This window comes from Bos taurus, chromosome X (genome assembly GCF_002263795.3).
Source record: "Bos taurus isolate L1 Dominette 01449 registration number 42190680 breed Hereford chromosome X, ARS-UCD2.0, whole genome shotgun sequence".
Classification (NCBI taxonomy): Eukaryota; Metazoa; Chordata; class Mammalia; order Artiodactyla; family Bovidae; genus Bos; species Bos taurus.
In genome coordinates, this window is record NC_037357.1 from 124,361,251 (window position 1) to 124,387,923 (window position 26,673).

A 26,673-nucleotide genomic window follows, 5' to 3' on the forward strand; every position below is an offset into this window, starting at 1 on the left:
CTTTCATTGTAGTCAAATTTCTTCCTTATTTCTTTTATGGTTTGCACTTTTATGTTTCTGTCCCAAAGACCTAAAGATATCTCTGTTGTCTCCTAGAAGTTTAAAGTCTTGGCTTTTGAAATAATTTTAGTCTAATTGGAATTGAGGGAGCAGTCTATGTGTGGATTGTTTTTCCATGTGGAAAAACACTTGTCACAGGATTAGTTATTGAAGAGTTGATCCTTGCCCTCCCTCAGCTGCATCTTCCCTGGTCCTCTTTTGCTATATCAAGTGCCCCTATATGTGTGAATCTGCTTCCAGGCTCACTAAAATTTGGCTTCCTGGTATATTTGTCAAACCCTGAGTAATAAACAGGCTTGATTACTGTAGTTTTCTAAAGAGTCTTGGTATCTGGCAGTTCAGGCCCTCCTTTGTTATTCTTTGTCAGATTGTCTTGGCCACTTTCTTTTACATTACATATACATTTGGCCCTCCATATCCATTGGTTCCATATCCAGGAATTCAACCAACTGCAGATTGAAAATATTTGCAAAGAAAAATTCCAAAAGATTCCAAAAAGCGAAACTTGAATTTGCCATTAAGTCAGCAACTATTTACATCACATTTATGTGGTATTAGGTAGTATATGTAATCTAGAGATGATTTAAAGAATACATGCTCTGTAGATTATAACTTGCCTGGAAAATCCCATGGATGGAGGAGCCTGGTGGGCTGCAGTCCATGGGATCGCTAAGAGTCAGACACGCCTGAGCGACTTCACTTTGACTTCTCACTTTCATGCATTAGAGAAGGAAATGGCAACCCACTCCAGTGTTCTTGCCTGGAGAATCCCAGGGATGGGGGAGCCTGGTGGGCTACCGTCTATTGGGTTGCACAGAGTCGGACACGACTGAAGTGACTTAGCAGCAGATTATAACTGGCCACTTTATAGAAGGGACTTTAATATCCTCAGATTTTGGTATGTGTGGGGTTTCCTGGAACCAATCCCCCTCGAATACCAAGGAACAGCTGTACACCTTGTTGTTTAGTCACTCAGTCATATCCGACTCTTTTGTGACTCCATGAACTGTAGCCTGCCAGAGTCCTCTGTCCATGGGATTTCCCAGGCAAGAATACTGGAGTGGGTTGTCATTTCCTTCTCCAGGGGATGTGTCCAACCCAGGGATTGAATCCGAGTCTCCTGCATTGCAGGTGGATTCCTTACTGCTGAGCCACCAGGGAAGTCCCAGTGTAGACCTTAGAATTACCATTAAGTTCCATAAAGAACTTCATTAAGATTTTGAGTGAAATTACCTTGAATCTGTAGCATTATTTATTTTTCCAAATTACTTTGATATAGATTATCCCGTTTATGTCTTGCAACAACTTGAGAGTTAAGTTAATATTGCCCCCTTTTCTCAGCATATTAGAAGCATATTAGAGAAATTAAATGCCTTGTCCACAGCTCACAAAGCTAGTCGATGGCAAGAGTCTGGTGTTCTGTTTTGTTTTGTTTTGATCCCCCCCTTTTTTGTTGATAAATAATCCACATACCATAAAATTCACCATTTTAAAGTGTACAATTTGGTGGATTTTAGTGTATTCACAAGTTTCTGTAACCATCACCACTATCTAATTCCAGAACATTTTCATCACCCAAAAGAGAAGCCCTGCACTCATTAGTGGTCACTGCCCACTTTCCCCTCCTCCCCTCAGACACTGGCGGCCATGCTCTACTTTCTGTCTACAGCTTTGCCTGTTCAGGAGATTTCATAGAAATGGAATCATGCACTATGTGGTATCTGGCTTTTTTTCACTTAGCGTCATGTTTTCAAGGGTCCTCCATGTCACGAATCACAACTCCACTCCTTTCTCTTTCCCTTCATTTTTTTCTTAGATTCATTTCCTTTCTTCATTTTCATCTTCTTTTCCTTTTTCAGTCTATTCCGTTTCCTTCATTCCTTCAGCTAAGTCTTTTGACTCAGCCCAGTGGTCTTTTTACAGTTACCATGTTAAAGCAGTCAGTAAGTGGAAATTTATTTCTTTAAGAAATTAAGGATAAAATGGTAACGCATGAGCCTAACAACGAAGTTCTCCAGCCTCACTCCCTGTTGGCATTCATTAGGTGCTCAGACATTGAGCTGAGTGCACCAGAATAAAGGATCAACGTCAGAGATCTTTAGAAGAGTCTTGCCAGTGTTGTTCTTCTATGCTAAGCCAAACTTTTGCTAAGCCGTGTGCCTGGAAAGCGGAATATTGTTTAGGTTATCAGCTGTGCATTAGATATACATACTTGCTTTTGTAGAAGAGAAGTCTTATTTTCTTCCAAAGAACTTGAGGTTGTTCAGTTGAATGTGTTATACAGATCTTGGTTTGAAAGAGTTACATAAAGCACTGTGTGTAAAGAACCCTTCTCTCTTTAGAAATGGACTTATTCAGTTCAGCAGTATTTTGCTGTTAACCTTAACCTTCAGTTGAACTATGAAGAAGAATCAGAATGAATGACACTACAATTTGCCAAGCCCTGAAGTTAACTAGGGACAAATATGTATGTTTCCCTGCAAAGTATGCTGAATTAATTCCTTACCACTCCTCAGACCACTCCCAGTGAACAAACAGAACCCACATTTGTTAGGGTCAGGAGAGAGGAAAGATTAAATGTGCACACACTCGCGTGTGTGTGCACACACAGACACACACACATAATTAGTTGATCTGCAACAAACCTCAAGCTGTTCTCTTAACTAAAATTAAGCCAATAATTCATTTAGGTTTTAACCAGCTATTTTGGAAATTGTTTTATAAGGCTTTAGTTCTTCCAAATGTTCACAACCCACAAAATTGGTTTTGGAAATAATCAGTTTTCCCTTTGCCTACAAGGAATCACAAAATTGAGTTTGAGTTCATTTGCAGTCATTTTTCTTCCCCTAGGTTTTTAGATATCATTTTTTTTCTCTGTTTCCTTTTTTTACTGGCCATGGATTTTCCCTTCTTTCCCCAGTAGTATGTCCAGCTCCTTCAAAATCTCTCCATTCATCTATGCACTCTTTCAACAAGTCTTTCTAACATTCCTACTATGCCCAGGCACGCTTCTAGTCATTAAAGACTCAACAGTGAACCCAACAGGCAAAACCTCAGCCTTCAACAAAGCTTATTTTCCAGTGAGTGAAGCAGATAATAAAGTAAATAAAATACACATTATGTTAGATGGTGATTCATGCTATCTGTAGAGGAAAATGTATCAGAACAGCGGCACAGGGAGCATGGAAGGGCTGCAATTTTAAATAGCATTTCTGTAAGTCAGGGGTTGGCTAACTTTGGCCTGTAACCATCCACCTTTTCCTGTAGATAAAGTTCTATTAGCACACAGCCACATCCATTCATTTACAGGTTGTCTGTGGGGTTAATTAGTTGCAACAGAGACCATATGGGCAAAGCTGAAAATATTTACTCTTTGGCCCTTTGCAGAGAGATGCAGATTTTATTTATTTATTTGTCTGTTTGGCTGTATTGGGTCTTAGTTGTGACACTCAAGATCTTCGACCATCATTGTGGCCTGTGAACTCTTAGTTGCGGCATGTGGGATCTAGTTCACCGCCCAGGGATTGAAATCCAGGTCCCCTGTGTTGGGAGTGCTGAGTCTTAGCCACTGGACCACCAGGGAAGTCCCTGCAAATTTTTAATTATAACAGTGTATAATAGTATGCATGTTGTGCTTTTCAGCTTCCAAATCTTCTTTATGAACTACGGCCTTGTCTGAGTGTGGCCAGCGGTATCAGGGTAGGTCCAAGTAGCTTTGTTTTACAGGTCACTGAATCAGAGAGGTTGCTGGGGTTGTCCAGGGCTTCTGCTCTTGTAAAGTGGTGATGTTTAGCTCTCACAGCTGGTGCATTTCCCGGCCTGATCTACTGATGATAAAGACAACCCAGCTTTTTAGCACTGGGAGCTTCCTAGCATACACAACACAGGCAGGCGATACTAGGTAGGCATCAAGAGTGTGGGCTCTAAATCTAGGCTGTCCAAGTTCAAATCCTCACTCTGCCACTTCCTTCTGTGACCTCTGTACTGTGCCTCAGTTTCCTTTTCTATAAAGGAGTTATAATAATACGGTTTCTGGATAGGGTGGTGATGCATCCCAGTTTGCCCGAGGCATCTTGGATTCATGCCTACTTTCTCTGCATTAAGTAATAGTGTCTTCATTTTATTCCCAGCTGCTCCAGTCTGAACATTAAGTTATATACGTACCCTAGCTAGGGTTGTCGCTGGGCTCGAGTTAGTACAAATAAGGCTTTTAGAATCCTGCCTAACCATAGTCTGTAGCAGTGGTTTCTTATCTCTGCCGTGCCAACTCATCAGTTCATTTTCTTCTGACTCATTTTTGGTTCCATTAAGTCCAGACTTGTTCCCTTGTGAAGTGATTTTGTGTGTCTGGGTTAACAGGTGATAGAGGATCCTTCTTCCAGGGTACAGAGCCCTCCACCTGCAGTGTTCATCCCCCAGCAGGCCTCTGGCCTGACTCCCTGACCTCCTTCCACAGGTCTTTGCTCATATGTCATTGTCTCATGATGCTTTCACAGGCCACTTCTCTAACTTGCCATACCATCCCACATGCTTCGTGTCTACTAACCTGCTTTAGTTTTCTACCTAATACTTATGTAGATTACTGAGCAGCTAATAATGTTTTTAGTGTAGTTTTGTTTTGCTGTTGGATAGAAAGAAAAAAAAAAAACAAATAGGCCTGTGAGATTACTTTTTTTTTAAATAGTGTAGCTTTATTGCTAAAATTTGAAAAATTACAGAAAACCACAGGGCCACAAATATAATCCACCCATAGTCCCACCCCTTCCCGCATGGTTCTCATTTTGAGGTGTATTAAGAACAATTTTATCATAGAACTTTAGCTAAACAGCTATAAGCAAGTGAAAATTTACTTAGTTCTCTAAGGATTATAATTTTGATTCCTTTAAGGTAAACCTGTCTTCATGTTTTCATCTGAAACTGTTCTGAGAAAATATCAAAGCACTGGTGCAGCCTGGTCCAAACCCCAGAAGTAAAGGAAAAAAACATGGCAGAGAGTGGAGTGAGAAAGCAAGCTTCCCCACTGGGAGTTAAGGTCTCTTGGCGTATTGGCAATGCGTTAGCTTGACTCTTGACAATGTGAATGTCTTAATAGAAAGGATCTTATGGTGACATGTTTTTATTTGCTGATTTCCTTTATCATATGGAACAAGTTGCACATTCTTTGTGCCTCACTGTTTCCCCTAAGAATATAATTCAGCTGTGTGTGTTTGCTCCACAGCCCTCTTTAAAACTTGTAATTGTTTCATGTATTTGTTCATTTACACTTTTATTTGAGTGCCCCACCAGCATGTCAGTTCCAGAAGGGCACAGTTGCATCTGTCTTGCTCACCAGTGCATTCCTAGCACCTCACGTAGTGCCTGGCACATGGTATTTAGTCACTAAATATTTGTCAAATGGGGAGTCCACTGAGCCTGGTGGTACACACACCCCCTCCATGCAGGGGACCAGGGTGGGGACGACCCTTGTGCAGGGTTCTCAGTTGCAAGAGACTAAAGCCCTAAAAGATGGCCCTGGCCCCTCAAATATCATCCTCATTTTCTCCCCCAGTCCCCCAATTCCTTTAACAAATGACAGAGTTATTAATTCAGCCATCTGAGTTGGTTTAAAGTGTTGATGAGTTTTGAGACAGGAAGCTCATTAAGACCTTCATACTCAGGGATCAACAGGGATTCTCACTGTGGTCCTGTGAGGTGGCGGGGGGGGGGCAGTGATGATGGGGTGGGAATGAGGAGAAGAGCCCAGGGCAGGGAGGTGGAAAGAGGGCTTGGGCAAAGTGGGATGGCCAGAGCGGAAGGAACACAGGAAGGGTAGTGGGCCCACTGCCCACACAGACTGTATTTAGAGAAGCTCGTTCAATTTCACCCGCAGCCCAGGCCTTTGAAGCAGTCAGCCAAGTGCCTGACACACCTGAGCAGTGGATGATGGCAGTGAGGTCATCGCTAAATGTTTTGAACATGTACTATTAATATGAGCCACACTCTCTGCTCAGCACATTTCCTGTACTTACTACTCCTTTGCAAGAACTTTAGGAGACAAATACTACGATTATTCCCATTTTATGGATAAGGATCCTCAGTTGGCAAGACTTTTAATATCCGAGACAACTTTGTCCTGCGGCTTGTGGCAGGCTAAAGTTACATATTCGTTCTCATCAGTACTCAGTAAAAATATCTTGGCCTCCCCACCACCTCCCTTTGTTCTGCAGTATCCTATATGTGAAAGTGCTTTGGCAATTTCGTCAGTAATTTGACATGATTACTGTAGAATAACTAAAAGCAACTTATAATACGTGTGGAACATGAGTTTTAACAGCAGCTCTTTTGAGATACTGTGCCCTTTTTCTTTGCTTGCACAAGCCCACTACATCTTTATTCAGGCAGATCATGCCCATATGAGATGCTGTGTTCAACATAAATTTCTAACTACAACATTGATTATTACTATTAATTGAGAATTTGCTATGTGCCAGGGATTATTTTAGGTGTTTCATGTGTAGTGACACATTTATATGTCCCAACAACTATGAGATGGATGCTGTTGATATTATCTCCATTTTATAGTTGGAGAAACCGAGGCACACAGATAGACTGAGTTAATTGCCCAAAGGTTTTAGGAGCAGCAGGTAGCAGAGCCAGAATTCAAAGGCAGGGGCTTTTGTCTCTTTAAACACTCTGCCATTTGCTTCAGGAGTGGGCACGGCGACCTTTCTTTACTGTGGTTAATATTTATTGACAATTCATGAGGAAGTTACTGAATATTCCTTCCTGAGATACCCCACCAGCTGACTTTCCCACTTGGGTTCATTTCCTTTCAACCTGACCCTTTCCAATGAGAACCCAAGAGATGGATTGAAATATTCTCTTTCATATTCATCTTGCAGTTTTTTACTGTGAGTTTTTTCATCTATTTCTGAGACTAATGTGTGTGTTATACTTTGGAAGAGAAGTAATCTTTACTTTTTTCCTCAGCATTCTAATTATCATTCTAGTTGAGTTGCTGGTTTCACCAGTAAAATGTTTTAGCCTCCATTCTCTGTGTAGCAAGCTTGAAGTCCACATGGCAGAAGGACTTCTAGGAGCTGCCTTTCTGCTATCAAGTTTTCTGACCCCTTGTAGAGTTCAAGGTCAAATTAACTGGCCCACACGGGATATCACATGACTTTCCTGCAGTGTATTAGAGTGAGTTATAGGGCTTCCCTGGTGGCTCAGATGGTAAGGAGTCTGCCTGCAATGCGGGAGACCTGGGTTCGATCCCTGCGTCAGGAAGATACCCTAGAGAAGGAAATTTCAATCCACTCCAGCATTGTTGCCTGGAAAATCCCATGGACAGAGGAGCCTTGCAGGCTACAGTCCATGGGATCACAGAGTCGGACATGACTGAGTAACTTCACTATAGACCTTCTAACAGGCAAGCCCAGTGTGCCTCCAGGTTCAAGGAGACTTTGGGGTCTGGTGGCAGAGTTGAAGCTTTGGGACCACTCATGTGATCTGCTCCAGATTTCCAAAAATGTCCGGGGAGTTAGACTTTTGCTGTAAGGGAAAAAAAACAATACTCTCTCACCACTTGGAACACCTCAGTTTTGGAAAAATCATTAAAAAAAAAAAAATGCCACGAAGCCACCCATGCTGCATCAGTGCTGGAGGGTCATTAGGCAAAAGGCAGCGTCCAGACACTTGTGGGAGGTATGATTTTTATGGGCTGTTTGTGTGTCCAGTTTTCAGAGGAGGACTTCACTGGGGTATTCAATGAAAACCATTGAACCTGTCATGCTGTTGTTTGCCAGGTTGCCTGGAAAAACACCCTGGGCGGGTCAAAGAGGGGAATACTTATTAAAAAAAAAAAAAAAAAAAGATGGACAGCCCTGTTCTGGTGTGAGGCCAGGGCTCAGTGTCACAGCCAAATTCCCCGGTGAGAGAGGAGTTTCCACCAGCGCAGGCTTTCCCCACCCTACCTTACACCATCCTGTCTGAAAAAAATAATTCCACTTTCGGTGGAGCCAAGTAGAGTCACTTGAAGGCAGTGTAAACAAAAGGAGCAGGTAGTGTTGGTTGATGCTTGCAAAGAACATTCTAATGGGGGAGAAAAAGAAATGAAAAGACCAGCTAGCAAGTGGGAGGTTTTCCTGGCTGTATGAGAGCTGCTTGGAATGGCATTGACATCTGGTTTCTAAGGACCAGCCCAGCAAACCTAAAGCTCTAATGTAGGCAAACTCTCCTTGGGCATCTCTTCCCCATCTGTTCCCTTTTGCCCTCACTGAGCTAACGGCAGGTTCCCATCTCAATGCTCCTATTGTCTGTGTCTGACCCCGCAGGGCTCTCCCTGGTCATCCATGCCTGTGTTATCCCCACTCACCAGCAAAGCTGACTTGATCAGTTGAAATTAGCAGGCTTTAATGGGTGTCAGTGCCTTGCAAAAAGAGAAAAATCAAGCCTTGACAGGTGGTCTTTTAGTTATTAGTCAGAAATTAAGAACTCTGAGGGTAGAAGAGTTCTATGCTAGGCTGCCTTTAACAGGGCAGCCTCTCCTTCAGTCCTGCTGATAACGGAACAAGTTTCTTAGTCCTCCACCTCCCAAACACACAAAAGATAGAACCAGTCACTCCCATATTTGTGTCCTCAAAGCTCTTACTTAGAACTCCAGCACATTTTATAACACTGTTCATCTGTGAGTAGGAATTGGAATGAAGATGTTTCTGGCTTTTCCAAAACAACCCATTTAGCCTTTCCCAGTGCAAATAATGGGCCAGCCTCCATTTAGAAGGGAGTCTTAATTAGGAGCCAACTTCCTATAGATGATGTTATCAACCGTCAAAGGCTGCTAACAGGAGGATTTAGCTGTGGACTGAGAAGTCACTGCTGAGCTAGGTGAGGTGGGAGTCCTGGGTGACCTTGATAAGAGGAGCACAAAATCCTGTTTGAAATCATTTCCAGAGAGGTTGGGAAGAGAGAGAGTGGCCATAGCAAGTATGGACAAGCCCTGAGCAGGTTCAGTGAAAGGACTAGTTACAAGGAAAAACTCTGCTTCCTCGAAGAACTGTTTTCTCCTCTTCATGGATGAATTCAGAATGGAACGTGATTCTTTTTCTCTTTGGGCACCAGAGAGCCCTGTTTGTGGTTTGATATTTGATAATACAAATGTGAAGTCTTTATGTCCTTGCTATTTGTTTTCTAATGCCCCTCCTTGGTTTTGATCTCCTTTTCTAATGTGTGTTCTCCTTGAATCTGCTTTTTTTTTGTGCAAGGAGAGAGAGGGAATCAGAATGGCATCTTGTCATCTTTGGTCTCCATTGTTGAGTACCTCTTGGCCTTTTGTCTGCCATAAATCACCATACAAGTGGAAGGCATAATTGCTATCAAGAACAGATGAGAAGGAGGACAAGTAATTCTCTTTATACAGAGGGGTTCTATGGATAGTTGTGGAACATGAGAAGGGAGATACTGGAAGACACCTGAGGCAATAAAGCCTTCCTCAGCTCTTCCAGAAGCTGGCATTGAGAAATCGAGAAAAAAATCCTAGCAGTGTGTTCCAGAGGGTGTACTTCTGATTTACTCTTGTTGATGGAAGCAGTAAAACCCCTGTTGGCCTGACAGTTTGATGGTCAGTCTCTGAATACCTTCACGCATGCACCTAGAGAAGAAGCAAACCTCTGCAGGGAATCCTAGGGAGAAAAGAGTTCCATTGAAAACACCATTAAGAAAAGTGACCATTTATCCAACCCTGACATCTAATTTGCCCTTTCTAAACATTTAATGTTGTAACCACAAACAGATGACAGGTTCCAGGACGCCAGGGAAAAGTAAGCTTTTAAAAAGTCTGTGAAAACATCGTTCAGGGGAAAAAATAAGTTAGAGTGGGAGTAAAGTACAGACTATAAATGAGGAAGAGGAAAGAAAAGCGTTTTAAGAAATGACCTTCTTGTGGCTTCTGAGTTGTACCAAGTGGTTTGATGTCATTAGCCAGATGATCCTATTGATTTTCTTATATTCATGTAGTGAACAAATGGAAATCTAAGCATTTTCCCACTTCATAGTGTGTTGTTTCCTATAGTTATAAATATATCTTCCAGTCACTTAGGGTGGCCAAGTAAGGGAAGGGGTCTTGGGCTATGCTCCTTAACCCTTGGGTGTCTGGCCTGACAGGCCCATTTTCTTATTGTATGTCCCCTCTGCTGACAAGGAGTAACAGGGCAAGGGGGTGGCTAGGACGCCTCAGGAGTCTACTCCACAAGTCACTGTGATAAATGACTCTCCCAGGGAGATTTTTACCAGTAAATGCCCAGAGGTGGGCTGCAAACTGCAAGAGTCCACCCTTTTGCCTGCCAGTCCCAGAAACATCTTTCCCATCACTTTATGAGCACGTCCCAGAGACCATGTGAGATGCCTAGAATCTGTTTTATGTGGGCTTCAGAGGGATGGGTTAGGAGGAAATGAGACCGACTTTGAATTGAACTAGCCCAGGCCACTGTCTTTTGTGCTTTGTGGGTTCTTAAATGGGTACCTGTAGTACTCACAGAGAAGGAAATGGCAACCCACTCCAGTATTCTTGCCTGGAGAATCCCAGGGACGGAGGAGCCTGGTGGGCTGCCGTCTATGAGGTCGCACAGAGTCAGACACGACTGGAGCGACTTAGCAGCAGCAGTACTCACAGAAGGAAAAGAGAAATGCAAAAAGCATGGGGGAAATAATGAAAGGGAGGAAAGGTAGCTAGAGAGGAAAAGAAAGGTGAAGAGGAAAGGAAGAAGGAAGATGCATAAGTTAGCTTTTTCTGTGTAACAAAACACCCCAACATTTAGTGGTTTAGATAAAGCCACAGCCATGTCATTTGTTCCCAGTTCTGGAGTCTGCAATGTGGGCTGGGCTCTGCTGGAGTCTATTTGCTCACTCATGTCCCTGCAGTCAGTCCCCTGCCAGTCAGCTAGATGACTGTGCTGGAGGTTGGCACGGTAGTGGTAAGTGGTAAGTGGGCACACATGCCTTTAACCACCCAGCAGGCTAACTCAGGCTTGTTCTCCCTCTCACATAGTGGCTCGAGGTTCCAGGAGCAGCAGGAAAGTGCAAACTTCCATAGTCACACACTTTTTAAAAGAAATATTTGGCCACACCATGTGGCACATGGGACTTTAGTTCCTTGGCCAGGGATTGAACCTGTGTCCCTTGCACTGGAAATGTGGAGTCTTAACCACTGGACCTCCAGAGAAGTCCAAAGCACTTTTCAAGCTTCTGATGGCATCACATTTGCCACTGTCCTGTTAGGCAGAGCAAATGCGAGTCCATCACACATTCAAGAGGTGGGGAAAGAGATCCCGCCTTTTGCTAGGAGGAGTTGCAGTCACAATGCAGATGGATTGGCATACTGGCATAGGGAGAATTTATGGCCAGTTTTGCAATCTCCCACAGAAGGGAAAGGCTAGAACTCTTTTGCTGGCAGGATTGGCAGAGATGTAGCAGTGTAGAGATTAAGGCCCTCACCTTGAATTTTAAAATGATACTATAAATCACCAAGTTCCTATATTCCACAGGTTATCTGTCGAATAGGGCTGGATAATAATGTAACCTCTTACTCATTTCCAGTGGGAACAAGAAAAACTTTATGGGCAAAAGTTTCCTCCTCTTTTACTCCCTGGAATTGGACTAAGGAGGAGTTAAATGCTTAGTACGTCCCAAGTGGCAAATGTATTTGGAAACAGAAAACTTTAAGGCAGTAGACTTAATTTCTAACTTGCGTTGAAGATGCAACAAAAACTTAACAAAGGAAAAACTGGGAACTTTTCCTGGTGGTCCAGTGGCTAAGATTCCAGGCTCCCAATGTAGGGGACCCAGGTTCAATTCCTGTCAGGGAACTGGATCCCACATTCCGCAACTAAGAGTTCGCATGCCACAATTAAGACCCAGCACAGCCAAATATAATGTTTTTTTTAAAAAAGGAAAAATTGACATGGTGGTGTTCTTAGTTACTTGGTGAGACCCATCCTATACCTAAAATTGTTTGTTTTTTTCCTCATCTGTGTATCTTTTCATCATATTTCATTACTGAAAACAGTATCAAAGCATAGTTTAAGTAGAGGAAAATGCTCAGAATTTGTTGCTATCCAGTGGAAAGAGGAGTTGAGAGTTAATTAGAAAGCCTCAGGTCTGGCAGTTGGAATTGATTTAATGCAGCAGTAGTTATGTAAATTCAGTTTTCTTCAGGAAATGTTTTCATACAAAAGGAAGAAAGTCCATGTCTAGTAAACTTTGTATGAATATAGCTTAATGTAAGACTGTCATTAAAAAAATCAAGTAGGTGTTTTTGTGAAATAGACAACGAATGCTCTGAGAAAGAATTCATTGGTACATCCTTACCTACAGATTCACTTTTAAGATGGTAATTGTTTATACCCTAAGGAAAGGCATGCCCTAAGTTTGGAAATGCCTTTAGTTCTGCCATGTTGCAGGGAGACCTGTGGTTGCCTCACCCAGGGGGTCGGGTCTGCTGATCAAGAAGTCATTCGAAGGGGGTCCCTCCCTTTGTGCTCCTTAATACCCTCTTCAGCTCTGGGCAGAGGTAACCATCAACATTCTAGCCCATGGGGTACATTTGGAAAACCTCAAGCTTAGAAAGGGGAGGGAAGGAGAAGAGGGAAACTGTAGGATGAAGGAGAGTAGAAGGGAAGAGAGGATGAAAAAACTGGAGAGGAAGGAGGAGAGAAAAGGAAACGTTCAGTGCCACAGAAAAAACATCATTGGACCAACCGTCCAAGAGGTCTGCCAGCTCCTTACCCTGGCCTGGTTCATTCCACCTCTGACCTGGCATCACCAGTGCCACTAAAGAGGTCATCTTTGCATGGGACTTCCATTGTGGTCTAGTGGTTAAGAGACCACTCACTTTGCATTGCAGAGAACTTGGGTTCAATGCCTAGTCAGGGAAGTAAGATCCCTCATGCCTCAGAACATGGAGCCCATGTGCCACAAACAGCGTGAGTCTTTGTGCTGCAATGACAATTTCATGTGCTGCAGCTAAGACCCAGCGCAACCAAATAAATGAATAAATATTACCACTGATGTAGTGATTCTGCCAAACAGAATATCACCCATAAATAAATAAATATTAAAAAAATAAAGCAGTCATTTTCTTAGATGTTTCAGAAAGCAATTCCTTCTACAATTTAACAATGCTCTGAAGCAAGATGTTTCTCTTAATTTAAATCCTTTGGGCTGTAGTTTAAAGCTACCTTCTAGCATTGCCTTGTGCCCACGGCAGAGATGAAGACCACCTCCCTGTCACGGTTCTTCTCTGAGGGCCTTGTGTACATCATGGGTATTATTCCTAATCCGTCGTAACCTCCACCTGGACTTGCAGTGTGGATTTTTTCCAGTCTATTCACAGATTATGTTTTTAATACATTTTCCTGGGTTGTCTGCTCCATCCCTCCAGGTCCCTTTTGACCATTCTCTGCTTTGCTTTTGATGCTTCAGCAGCATCAGACTGACTCTAGCCCTGCCCACTCTGTGCCAGTCTTTGGCTCTGTGTCTCAGTTGAGGCACTTACCTCTTCATGTAAAGAGAGTTCCACATCCTTTAAGATGCAGCGTGACTGTTACCTTCTGGAGGAACCTGCCAGATTCGTTTTCCTCTGCCAGCTTAGGTTCCCTTCCTTGAAGCTCCCACTGTACCTGGTTCATACGGAACTTCTGGAAAACCTAGCAGTCTGCATTCAAGCTCTTATGGTCCTGTTGGCTAAGTGCCTTTGGCAAGGGTATAACCTGAACACCCCTGTTCTTTGGCATACAGTAGGCCTTCAGTAGAGTTTTGTTCAACTAATTATCTTTGCAATCTTACAGAACCATCTCAGTTGGACTCCTCTTGAATGGTGGCATCCAGAACTGAACCAGTCTGTGCAGGTAAAGATCCTATTAGGTGGGGTCCCCTCAGTAATGGGGCCACCACAAGGTTTGACAACCATGCTTGTTTGTTCCTCGATGGCCATACTCACCATTCTGTAGCCAAGCCTGGCATATCTCTGACCTTCTTCTGTATCTGCCCAGCAGCCTCACCTTCATCCTCTCCATCTGTGAAGTTTGCTTTTCCTACCACTGTAGAGAAGCTTACCCTTGCTTATTTCTGCTCCTCTTCCCAGTTTATTGAGGCTTTTGGTCCTTTTTCCATGGTGTTGGTGTCTTTGTCAGGAACTGTGAGCCACTCTCTGCCCCACAGTCTGGGCCACTAAATAATCATTAGGTTCTCAATGAAGCAGTGAGCCCTCAGGATGCTGCACATCACATCACTGGTTTTGTTTTAGTTGCTCCTTGGACCAGCATCACATTACCCAAGAGGACAGTGGGCAACTCTCTGGAGCTGCAGTTACCTGTGCAGTTACCCAGTGGTTTCGTTGATTATCCCAGGATGTGTGGACCCCACAGTCAGCACCTGGGCCTCTGAGCAGCCAGTGAGTACAGGTGTTCCAGTTCTTGGATGCAGCCGCTCTGAGCTTCCTCTGCTCTGGAGCTGGGCTCTGAGTACAATCAGAGATAATTTCCTTCCCGTCCAAGCCACTTTGTATGGTCTCTCTCTCTCTCTTTTTTTCTTTTTTTTCTGGTTATGCTGGTATTACCCTGGGTTTTAGCCAGCTTGATAAATAGAGGAAGTTGGATGCATTTCCAGCCTTCATGATGTCATGGTTTGGGGCAGTCTGCAGCTGTGGGAGGTTTCAATTAATCCTAGCAATTGGTGAGTTTGCTGTTCTTCTCTGTGAAGCTTCTCTGTTCTGTGCCATGTCTTACATAAGTCAGTATGGTTCCTTTTGTGACTTGCCCTTTCCTTTCAATGATGTAAGAAGCCCAAACATTGGCAGGCACTGTGTTTTGTTACTGGAGTGCTGGTGCTGATCCTCATCAGATCCCGAGTCCTGCTTAGTTTCTTGTGGAGATAAAGGGCAGTGGACATGTGGCAGCGATAGTGGCAAAGACAGATCCAGAGGCTGATGGATGGGCAGTTCTGTAATTAAGTTTAGGCCTCTGTGTCCATCAGCCATTTTCACATCATTGCTTTTGACATTTCTTTTCCACAGCTTGCTCAAGTGAGTTCTTGCTCCCTGGCTGGGTAGCTGGTTTCTTGGCTCTGAGAGCAGAAGTCTTTGTGCTCTCAATGGGCCTTTCTAATTGTGCTAGAGTGGGTCCAAGGGAGACGGTGTCCAGCTGAGCTAGTGATGGCCTTATGTTCTAGTTAGTCTCCCTCTGAGCTTGTGCGTTCTCTTTGAAAAACCTGGATGGCTTGGCCCAGCCTCCCTCTGTTCTGCCTTTTGCTAGAAAAAAAATATATGTAACTGTATAGTCATACGTGCGTCTGTGCCCATGTTCTATTGGCCTTTGTCCTTTCCCCCATCACATGCCTCTCTATGGAGGCTTGGTGGGTTTCCTTCCAGGCTTTTTTGTATGTGGCCACACTTGTCACTATACAAATAAGCATACATATATAGAGCTTTGTTTGTTTCTTAACATATCCTAGTAGCTACAGTATTAAGAAACTTGATTTTTTTGAATGACTTACACATATTGACAATCTCTATGTATCAACACATGTAGATCAACTTCATTTTTCTTAAGCATTGTATAACATTTCAGAATATGGATGGATCATCCTTTTTTTAACTATTCATTTACTGATGGATACATAGGCTTTTCCACCCTTATACAAAGCTGCAATAAGAGTATCTGTGTCTATATTTTTGTGTCTGTGTGTCGCTATTTCTGTAGGGACAATCTCTGGAATTAGAATTTCTGGATCAAAAGATATGCACATTTAAAAATTCAAAACATAGCTCAACTGTTATCTCAAAGTTTATGTATCCACCAGCAGTGTAAGCAAGAGTTCATTTCCCATGTTCCCTTGAACATGCTTTCCAGTTTTGGGTATTATTAGGCTTTTTAATTTTTTCATGCAGTAGGCAAAACAAATTTCATTGTTGCTTGCCCTATTTCTCTACCTGAAAGTGTTCCAAAGGAGCAAAGAGAGACTCATGTTATTTATTAATAAACTTGATTTACTAGGCACCACTCAGCATGCTTTATTGTGGTTATCAGTAAGGTTTTGGAAGAGGCAATGTGTTTGAGTTGTGAAATTTCATCAAAAACTCCTATGTAGAAAATTCTCATTTACACAAATATAAAGTGAAATTATTTCCATACTCAAGTCACAATCAATTTGTTTCTTTGTTTGATTATTTTAATGTTTTACAGTTGTTAATCTTCCATTCATTCCATGTTGAGCATTGGTACATGTGTTTATAATTTGTTCATCCTAGGACAGGACATCTTTCTTGGCTTTCCTTTTTGTCTTTAAACATTGGTTAATGAAGTTTTTCTGACATACTGGGCTTTTTTAAGAACTAGTCCTTTTTTTCCCTCTTAAAGAGCATATAATCAATAGTAATTCACCATGACTTCTTATTTCCTCTTTGAATTCATATCCTGTGTCCTCCTGGAGCATTGAACTTCTGTCTTAACAGTTTGTTAACTGAAGCCAGGAGTAGATCAGTTGGTTCCAGGATCACTCTATAGATTGTTACCTCTTGCAGTTCTTGATTTGAACATCGTTATGTCTGTATTTCTCATGAGGGGAGAGCATGGTGTGAAGTGACTGTCATCTTTGAGCTGATAGCTGTGCCCATATTTTGGTTTTGAAGCAAAGCATGATGGAATATTCTGAAACATACAAGTCAGGTGGTCAGTAATGTGCTCTCTCCTGAGTGGGCACATGATTTCCTTTCCCCAGAGTGCATCTGCCTTGGCCTTCTCTCAGGTCATTGCCAGTGCCTCTGTCTCCCCCTTCCAACTGTAAGCCAAACTGGACAATCAATAGAGAGTTATTTATTCAGCTCCTCTGTGGATAAAGAATTCTGCCCTGGGCTTTGGGGATGCAAGTGCCATAAATGACACCCAATCCTTGATATCAGGGAGTTTAGGTTCTAGGGAAATGAAGTCACAAAAACTGAAGAAAGGGCTAATGAAGTAGAGTCTCTCAAAAAGACCACCCTGCCTCAGAACTGATCACTTCATTGTTCAGTGCCACTGTGATGTGGTTGATGAAGCCCGAGTAGTAATACAGGCTACTAAATATTAACAAGGTCAGCCTCCAAACTGACTTTGTCTTGTCTTCCAATTTGTAATAAGTTCCTTAAGAGTAAGGTTTTCTTCCTCCATTTCTTTTGTAACTCTGCTGCCAAGTTCAAGCCTTCGTAGACAGCAAGGGGTCTAGAGTCCTTGGCCGATGTGCTCACTGTACTACTGAAGCATCATGGTGCCAAGAAGGCCTGGTTTCCATTGGTCTAATTCTTTGCTTTTTTAAAATTTTTTAGACTTGTGCAGAATTTCTCTGCACAAGTTCTTCTGAACTTCCTGCCAGGTGAGTGAGTCTCTTTCTGTGTGAAAATGTAGAAATGATGAACATGTTTGTTTTTCGTTTCAAATTACCCCCCTCAAGTCTCCCTCCCCTTAAACACTGTATTCATTTTGTTGCTTTGTTTGTCACTCTTCACTCCCACTTGGAGCCTTCTTTTCTTCAGACATTTTCTCTTCCTTGGTGATTCTGTCCTTGACCTATTTCTTCTCAGTAATCCAATTGTTTTTGAATAACTTCAGTAATGGGTACAGATTTTGAAATTACATGGTGCAGTAAAATCTGGGGAAGGAGAAGGATCATTTACGTAGAATTCTTTGGGATTTTGTTTCACAGTTGTCCCCTTTCCATCTCCCTGGACTGGCTTCCCTATCTCTAACAGCATTTCTCATGTTTTGAAATGGACCATCAAAGTATTCTCTCTCTTACCCAAAGTGCTATGCATACATATATGGCTTCCAAAGACTCCTCCCCAACAGGTTTCTGCTCCTAACCCCCTTCTAAATACAACTTCTGAGGTCACTATTGACTTGGATTTCCTATTTCCTCTGAGACTCATAAATAAGGATGATTTCTGGTATAAATAATAAAAATCTTGTCACCAATGCAAATATTTATTATAGTTAATGTAAATTAGAATTCACATAGCTACAATAAATGCTGATAAGTTACTGTTAGAAACAAGGTTAAAACACTGGAGCAGAGTCACACAGCTAATAAATGACCAAGTGGGGGCTTGGAACAGGAGTTGGCATGCATGCTCAGTCGCTTAGTCATGTCCAACTCAAGAGTACTAGAGTGTGTTGCCTTTGCTTCCTCCAGGGGATCTTCCCGACCCAGGGATCGAATCCGCATCTCCTGCTTTGGCAGATGGATTCTTTACCACCTGGCCACCTGGAGGTTGGCTTGATGTGACAACAAAAGCAAGGAAAGGCACAGAATGTTGGTGGGTGGTTCCCTTTCCTTAGGACCTTCCTTCCTCTCAAATACGATCTCCTGAGGCTCCAAACCCCATGTTTCTGCCTCATCTCTGCTCCTACCCCCCCAGCCTGATCAATACCTTGAGGATGCTTTGAAGGAGTCTTCTATTTCTCTCCTCTACATATTGATAGAATTATTATACAGCAATAAGTTCCAGACCAAATCAATTTTAAAAATCTTTTTTGAGTGCCTACTGTGATTGGAGTTGCATGTTGTGAGGGTTGGGGTGAGGTGAGGTGGAGACTAAGTCTATGTAGGACAAGATACTACGTTCTGGTGCTTTGTTTTGGTTTTTAGATCAAGTTGAGTCTCATGGACTATGAAGAGAAAGTGTCTTTTAAGTAAAAAAACAAAAAACAAAAAAAAAAACACCCACCATTTATTTGGCCACACCAATGACTGGTGAATCTAAACAGTGTCTGTAAGCTCTTGAGGGCAGGATAGATACCTGTCTTGTTTAATGTAGTACCTTGAGTCCCTAGCATAGTACCTTGTATGTAATAGAACCTCAATAAATGTTTATGAACTAGTTGAATGAATGCAAGAAATAATTCTGAAGTCTATTTACATTTAGTGCTAGGGTATACTATAAACTTGTCTTCTAATTATGCTTGTAATAATAGCCAACATTTCTTGTCTATACTAAGATCTTGATTATATGGCCTCATTTTATCACTGTAGAAGCCTATAAAGTAGATTCTATTGTTACCTCCAGTTCTTTGGAAGAAAAATTTAGGTCCAGAGAGGTTAAGGAACAGGCCAAGGTTACACTGTTAAGTGGTGGAACTTAGATTTGAAGGCAGGCAGATGACTTCCCAGGATAAGGCAATGGCACCCCACTCCAGTACTGTTGCCCGGAAAATCCCATGGAGGAACCTGGTAGGCTGCAGTCCATGGGGTCGCTAAGAGTCAGACACGACTGAGCGACTTCACTTTCACTCTCCACTTTCATGCATTGGAGAAGGAAATGGCAACCCACTCCAGTGTTCTTGCCTGGAGAATTCCATGGATGGAGAAGCCTGGTAGGCTGCAGTCCATGGCATCGCACAGAGTCGGACACGACTGAAGCGACTTAGCAGCAGCAGCAGATGACTTCCCATGTGTGCTCTTGTACCTTATGCTTTTCTGCATGTGTTTTAAACATGAGCATTAGGGGAGGAGCCTGAAGAGTGAGGGCAGAAGAAAGTAGGCTTTCACTTTGCCTTGGGTAATTCAAACATGGGTAGTCAAGAGGGTCGGAGAAGGCAATGGCACCCCACTCCAGTACTCTTACCTAGAAAATCCCATGGATGGAGGAGACTGGTAGGCTGCAGTCCATGGGGTCACTAAGAGTCGGGCACGACTGAGCGACTTCACTTTCACTTTTCACTTTCATGTATTGGAGAAGGAAATGGCAACCCACTCCAGTGTTCTTGCCTGGAGAATCCCAGGGACGGGGGAGCCTGGTGGGCTGCCGTCTATGGGGTCGCACAGAGTCGGACACAACTGAAGCAACTTAGCAGCAGCAGCAGCAGTCAAGAGGGTAGATTACAGGTAGGACAGTGGAGAAATTTGGAGATGAATGAGAGAGTGGAAAAATATAACACCTTTCACAAGGTTTTGTGAATATTTGTTTACTTTTAAGTATATAATTTATTTCTAATCTTACATATCTGGTATTGATTCACTTGTTTTATTGAATAAAGCTTTTTTCCCCTGCTGCGTTAGAAAGCATTTAGTTCGTATTAAGAAAGTCATTTTCACTTTGAAGACCAAACAAATTATTTTCCTTCCCTTTGCTCCTAGAGACAAGAAAGCTTTAAATTATCATCATGCTGTGTAGTTCACCATTGACTTTACTTTGGCTATGACAAATGATATCCAAAGCCGCTGTTTTGGAGTTCATATTCAGCCCTTAACAGTTAACCCACTTTCTGTTTAGAACTTTTTTTTTCTTTCTAGCGTACAGAATGCCGTTTCTCCTACAGCATTGCTGTCTGGCTTTAGTTCTTGGTGATTTTATCTTCAAAAAATTTTGTTGCTGAAGTGTGGAATAGTTCCTTTTGTCCTATATTTCTTCAAATTACAAGCTTTGAAATCGCTGCTAGACATTTTGGTGAGCATTCCAGAGAATTCTGTGAATAGTCTCATTTGGTTTATAAAGTGGGTAAAAACATGAGGACTTTCCTTGTCAGGTTTTGGCACCAGGGTTCTCCTAGCCTAGTAAGCATGAATTAGGCTGTTTTTTTGTCTGTTCTTTGACTTTTTGTGAGGTTGGAATTCCTGTGAAAACATCTGGGCTTGGAGTTTTCTTTGTGGGGAAAATTTTGAGACCTTTTAATTATACATCTATTTAGGTTTATTATTTCCTCTTGATTCCTTCTTGGAAAGTTATATTTTTTTTTCCTAGAGATATGCGTATTTTTATCTAGATTTTAAAAATTATTGAATAAAGTTCTTACTAAGATCCTTTTATCTTTTATGTTTATAGCATTTTCATTTATATTGCTTTTAAAATTTTTTCTGTTGGTTATTCGCTTACACTTCTCTGTCTTTACCTCCTTCTGTAGCCTTCCCTCCAACCTCCTTGTAATTTTGCCACAATAGTCTTTTCAAAGAACAGCGTTGGCTTTATTAAAACCTTTATTTTATGTCTTTTTATCTTTTATTTTTTTATTACTTCCTTTCCTCTTCTTTGGGTTTATTTTGCTGTTCTTTTTCAAACTTCTTAAGAAGGTACTTAACTCATTAATTTTCAGCCTTTCTCTTTTTTAAAATATGTGCATTTAAAATAGAAATTTCACTCTAAATATCTTTAGCTGTGTCCTGCATGTTTTGAGATTTAATGTTTTTATTATTGATACAGTCAAATATTTTCTGATATATGTTAGGACTTCTTTGACCCTAAAGTTATTTGTTAAATAATAGTTGAACTTTTTATTATAACTTAATTTTGTTGTGGTCAGAGAATGTAGTCCTTTTCTTTTTTCTAAATCTGTTTTTGAGACTTCTTTTATGGCCTGGTTGGCTTTCATAAATATTCCATGTGTACTTGAAAAGGTTATATACTCTGTAAGGTTCATGTATGGTCATTAAGTCAGGTTAGTTTAATGTGCCATTCAAATATTCTATATCCTTAGTGACTTTCTTTGAATTTTATCGATTGTTGATAAAGATGTGTGGATCTCTCTCAATGTGATTGTAAATTTGTTCTATTTCTCCTTATATTCTGTTAAAAATACTGGTTTGTATATTTTGAGGCTGTATTATTAGTTGCATTCACATGTAGATTTGTTTAGTCTTCTTACAGAATTAATCCTTTTATGAATGCATCATTTTATTTATAGGTAATGCTTTTTGCTTTAAAGATAATTTGTCTGATATTAACATAAACATTAATTTTCTTTTGATTAGTAGTGGCATTGAATATCTTTTCCATCCTTTTATTTTCAAACTTTCTGTATCATTGTTCTAGTTGTGTGGTCGTAAACAGCATATAGTTGCATTTTGTATTTTTTCAGTCTTACAATCTTTGCCTTTTAATTGAATGATTTAGTCCATTTATTTTTCAAACACAAATCATTGATTTGTGTGTTTAAACCCAGCATCTTTTATTTTTCCTCACTGTTCTCTGTTTCTTTTTCTCCCCTTTCTTGCCTTTCAGAATGGCTGAATATTCTAAAAAATCACCCCTCCCTGTACTAGTTAGGAAATTATATACCTCACTTCTGTTTTTTACTAGGTCTTATTGAATTTATAGCATCTACTCAGCTTTTCGATGTAATAAGATAATCAATACCTTTAGCCTCCTCTAGGATAATACAGGGACCTTGGAAGACCTTAATTTTTTTAATTTCACTTTTCATCTTCTAATTGATATGTTAAATATAGTTGCCGTGTTTTTTTTCTATCATGTTTCACTTATCCCTGCAAGATATTATTGATATTTTATATTTTGAATTTACCACTATACAGTACTACCCTTAACTCTGGGCAGCTGTGACCTCTGCCCTATGTCGCATGCTTTAAAGGCTCCCTCTCTGGCCCTTCCCTAGTCGTATCCCTCTCCAAAGGATGAGGACTTTTTTATACAAGGAAGGCAAGCCCAACTCCTCCCCCAACCCTTCTTTCTAGATTGTGTACTGGGAACCCAGGAGTCAGGTATTTCCTGTCCAGATATTTTGTATCTATTTCCAGGACCTGGGCAGTCCTCTTCTGCAGACAAGCCATGCTGCAGGTGTACATTCCTCTAGACCTGAGGGATGACCAAAGGATAGCTGCTTAAAGGAGAGAAGGGGGTTTAGATCTATGGACTGAGGTGTCAACATCTGTGTGCACAAAGCCTCTTGCAGTTTGAGATGGAGCCTTAGTGGAATAATAAGGGCAAACTGGATCTCCTTTCAAACTTTGACCTGTATATTACAAATGTTAGGAATGGGTCTGGTCACATTTTTTATTGCATCTCAGATCTTACATTTTTTGCCTGAACATATCTTTTAGGATTTATTTAGTGACGATTTGCAAGTAGGGAACAATATCACAGTTTTTGTTGATCTTCTGGTTTCCATTGTTGCTTCTGAGGTGATAGCTGTCCATCTTACAGATGCTCCTTTGGAGGTTAGCTGTCTTGTTTACTCTGGCTACTTTCACGATTTTCTCTGTGTTTTTGGTTTTCGTCAATTTCACTATTTTGTGTTTACATGTCGGTTCCTTTTTATTTATTGTAGAGGTTCTTTGGGCTTGTTGGATCTGTGGATAGGTGTGTGTGTGTTTTTTTTGTTTGTTTTTCTTACCAGTTTGGGGTCAGTCTGTCAGTATGACTTCAAACATTGGCTCTTGCTCCTTCTCTCCTCTTTGAATTTTGTTTAAGTGTATGTTAGACCTTGTGTTGCTTTTTTCCATGTCTCCCAACTGTTCTTTTGTATTTTGTATCTGGAGCTCAAGCTTGCTTCATTAGGCCCAAACCCTCAGGCATAAGTGGCTCCTTTGTTTGAGCAAGCTCTGGGAATTGGTCATGGACAGGGAAGCCTGGCATGCTGCAGGCCATGGGTTCACAGTGTCCGTCGTGACTGAAGGACTGAACTGAACTAAACTGAACTTGCCTATATTATCTCCCTGAATTCCTCCTTTGGCTTCACCTTTGACCTGGTGATTCTTTTCTATCTTGTCAGCTCTCTGATATATTAAAGAAAATGCTTTTTAATATTTTATTCATGATTTTTAGTTGTCTCAGCAGAAGGTTTGATGTAAATAACCTAACCCAACATATTCTAGAAACACTGAAGAAAAAGAAATTGGAGATATTTGTTGTATCAGGATCTTTTAGTAGAGTTAAAATTGAAATTTAATTATGCTTTTAGTTTCTTGATTCTTTTTTTAAACATATAATCAAAGATTCTAAAGAAAACCAGCCCTGAGATTCTCTGACTTCTTTGACAGTTGAATGATCAAAGTCAGTTGCTTTTTCAGCTTTTAGTTCTTGATTTTATCTGCCCTCTTTAGTACCTCCTTTTACAATTTCTCCTTGTGCTAGTCTTGTTAGCCAACATTCATGATTCAGTGTAAATATCTCAAAGGCATAATATTTTCTAAAGATAGATTTATGATTTATTACCATTCAAGGTTGCACCGATGGTCTTTAAAAATATATATGTATACTATTTAATGAAATTGAAGAGATCTAGAATAATTTCTTGGAGTGGCATATAATTTCTTGGAGGGCCATGGCTTTCAGTCATGTAGCTTATGTACTGTCCAACCCTAGGGGTTGCCATTTACATCAGTCTACAACCCTAAGAGATGAATCTGGGATAATCTTTAATTTGTGGATGTGTTAATGTCAAGGTCTAGTTTTACCGTTCAAATGCCAGCAAAAAGTTTTCTTTGTCATGGATGTTGTCTCACAAGCCATCCTCAGCAACTTGAAATTTTGCTAAGAACCAGTGGCTCTTCAAGTCACCTCTGTTGATGACCTAGATTGCCTTGACCTAACCCATCTTAATCCAGGAGATGAGGAATAAATAGTTCCAGCTGAAAAAGATAAAAATGACTTTAATGTACAATGAGTAAGGGTTTCAAAATCTACAGCTTTCCCTCTTTGATCAGTGATCCCAGAAATGTCCTGACCCTGTAGGATGTTCTCTCGTTTATGCAGAGGGCAGTAGGGGTAGCACTATTTTAAATAGCATAAACTCCTTCTCCTATTAGGAAAGTATATATTCAGCCTTGAGGAAACATACTCCAGGCTTGACAGTGAAAAGCAGTCTTTTCAGTGATGCCAGGTCTGTAGTAAGTTCTTCCTGAGCCATATTTTCTCTCCTAGATGATTTCTGGAGTCACCCTTCATTTCCGGCCTTTCCTGCCGTCATCTGGGGATTGAGTGCAAGCTCTCTTCAGTGGAAAGGCATGGTTTATTTTGGTCAGAGGCCCAAGTCACAGCACATGTTAACCAGTCTCTGTGTCCCATGACTGATTTAACTTCGACCATAACTTATAAACCACTTATGCCCTACCCTCAAAGTTGGTAAAGCTCATGAATGAGGTTGCAGAAATTTTGAAAATTCTGTAATAGCATTTTGAGTTTGTTGTTTCATTTCGCCTTGGAAGTTTGCTTCCGAGGGGATCATTTCTCAGGAATGCCAGCATTGTGGCCTGGTAGAAAGAGTAGGAGTCCCACCAAACAAATGACCGTGACCCTTCCCCTGGAACAGGGATCCCTAACCTCTGGGATCTAATGTCTGATGATCTGAGCTGGAGCTGATGTAATAATAATAGAAATAACGTGCCTAATCAATGTAATGGACTTGAATCATGCTGAAACCAACACCCCTTTCCCCCTACCCCCTGGTCCATAAAAAATTTGTCTTCCATGAAACTGGTCCCTGATGCCAAAAAGGTTGAGGACCACTGCCCTGGAATATATTGGGCATCTTTCTATACCTATAGAACAAGAATCTCAGCTAGGTGAATTCTGAATTCCTTTCCAAAAACAGACTTCTCTGGTACTCTTTCTAGAACTAAAATTAGATACTTGTGCAATAAATCTTCTAAGTCAGCTCTTTGAATTCCAGGTGGAGTCAGGCCTAAGGCATTTGTATAGGAGAGTTTTTTTTTGGTAGAGATTTGGTTCATTAAATACAGCTTTTTTAAAAAAGGAATGCTCCAGCAGAAGCAATATGGGAAGCTGCTGTATAGCACAGGGAGCACAGCTGGGTGCTCTTTGGCGACCTAAATGGGTGGGATGGTGGGGGGAGGTTCGAGGGAGAGGATATACACAGCTGATTCATATCGTCATACAGCAGAAACTAACACAACATTGTAAAGCAACTATACTACTGCAATCAAAAAAGAAAAAGGGAATGCTTTTGAAGGGGCAGCTGAGTTCAAAAATTAATAATAGATTATTTTTTAAACTTATATATGAAACTTATGCATATAAGTGTTTAATTCAGTCAATTTCTGGAACTGAACACATCATGTAACCAGCAAGCAGAATATTACCTGAACCTCAGAAGCCCCCTTGTGCCCACTTCTAATTGTTACATCCGCTGCTCCTTTCCAAGGATAATGACACTCCCAACCTCACTCCATCGATTGGTTTTGTGTGCTTTTGTTTCTCATCTGAATGGGATCACGGGCAACATGCATTCCTTTATGTCTGGCTCTTTTATCTTACAATATATTTCTGAGGTTCATCGATATTATTGTATGTAGCTGTAAGAGACACTTAAGTTTTTCTCCAGAGAGACATTGCTGTATCTTTGCACAACGATATTAGCATTATCGTTCAAGTGACTCATTCTGGAGGATCAGCAATATACCATTATGAACAGAGAGAGGATAAAAGTGCTGGAGAGGAGGGACAAACCAGAGGCGCTTTATAATTTATTAACATAGCATGTTATTAATATATAATACAATTTACAGTATTGATTTTAAAAATTTAAGTCCTCTTTGGAAGGAGGATTCACTTCCTGCCCAAGGACGTTATCTTGCCATGCATGTCCAAGGAAAGAATTACCTCCCTGGTACTGGCAATGGCTATTAAATTATAGGGTTCCTTTTATTAAAAATTTTTTTTGTTTATTTTATTTTTGGTTTCACTGGGTCTTTGTTGCTGCAGGAGCTTTTCTCTAGTTGTGGCGAGTGGGGGCTACTCTCTAGTTGCAGAGTGAGGGCTTCTTGTTGCGGTGGCTTCTTTTGTTGCTGAGCACATGCTCTAGTTGCATGGGCTCAGTAGTTGTGGTACATGGGCTTAGTTGCTCTGCAGCATGTGGAATC

The 26,673-nt window shown here is 41.2% G+C and overlaps 1 protein-coding gene across 10 annotated transcripts in view; it reads left to right on the top strand.

Moving 5' to 3' along the window:
• ADGRG2 (adhesion G protein-coupled receptor G2) overlaps positions 1 to 26,673 on the top strand; it is a 130,087-nt gene that overhangs the window by 27,640 nt on the left and 75,774 nt on the right. The window contains exon 4 of one of the 10 annotated variants that reach the window (XM_024988477.2): positions 13,881 to 13,940. The exons of the other annotated variants lie outside the window; for them this stretch is intronic. The gene's annotated coding sequence lies outside the window, so the exon portion shown is untranslated. The remainder of the gene's footprint in view (positions 1 to 13,880; positions 13,941 to 26,673) is intronic. 10 annotated transcript variants of the gene reach the window in all.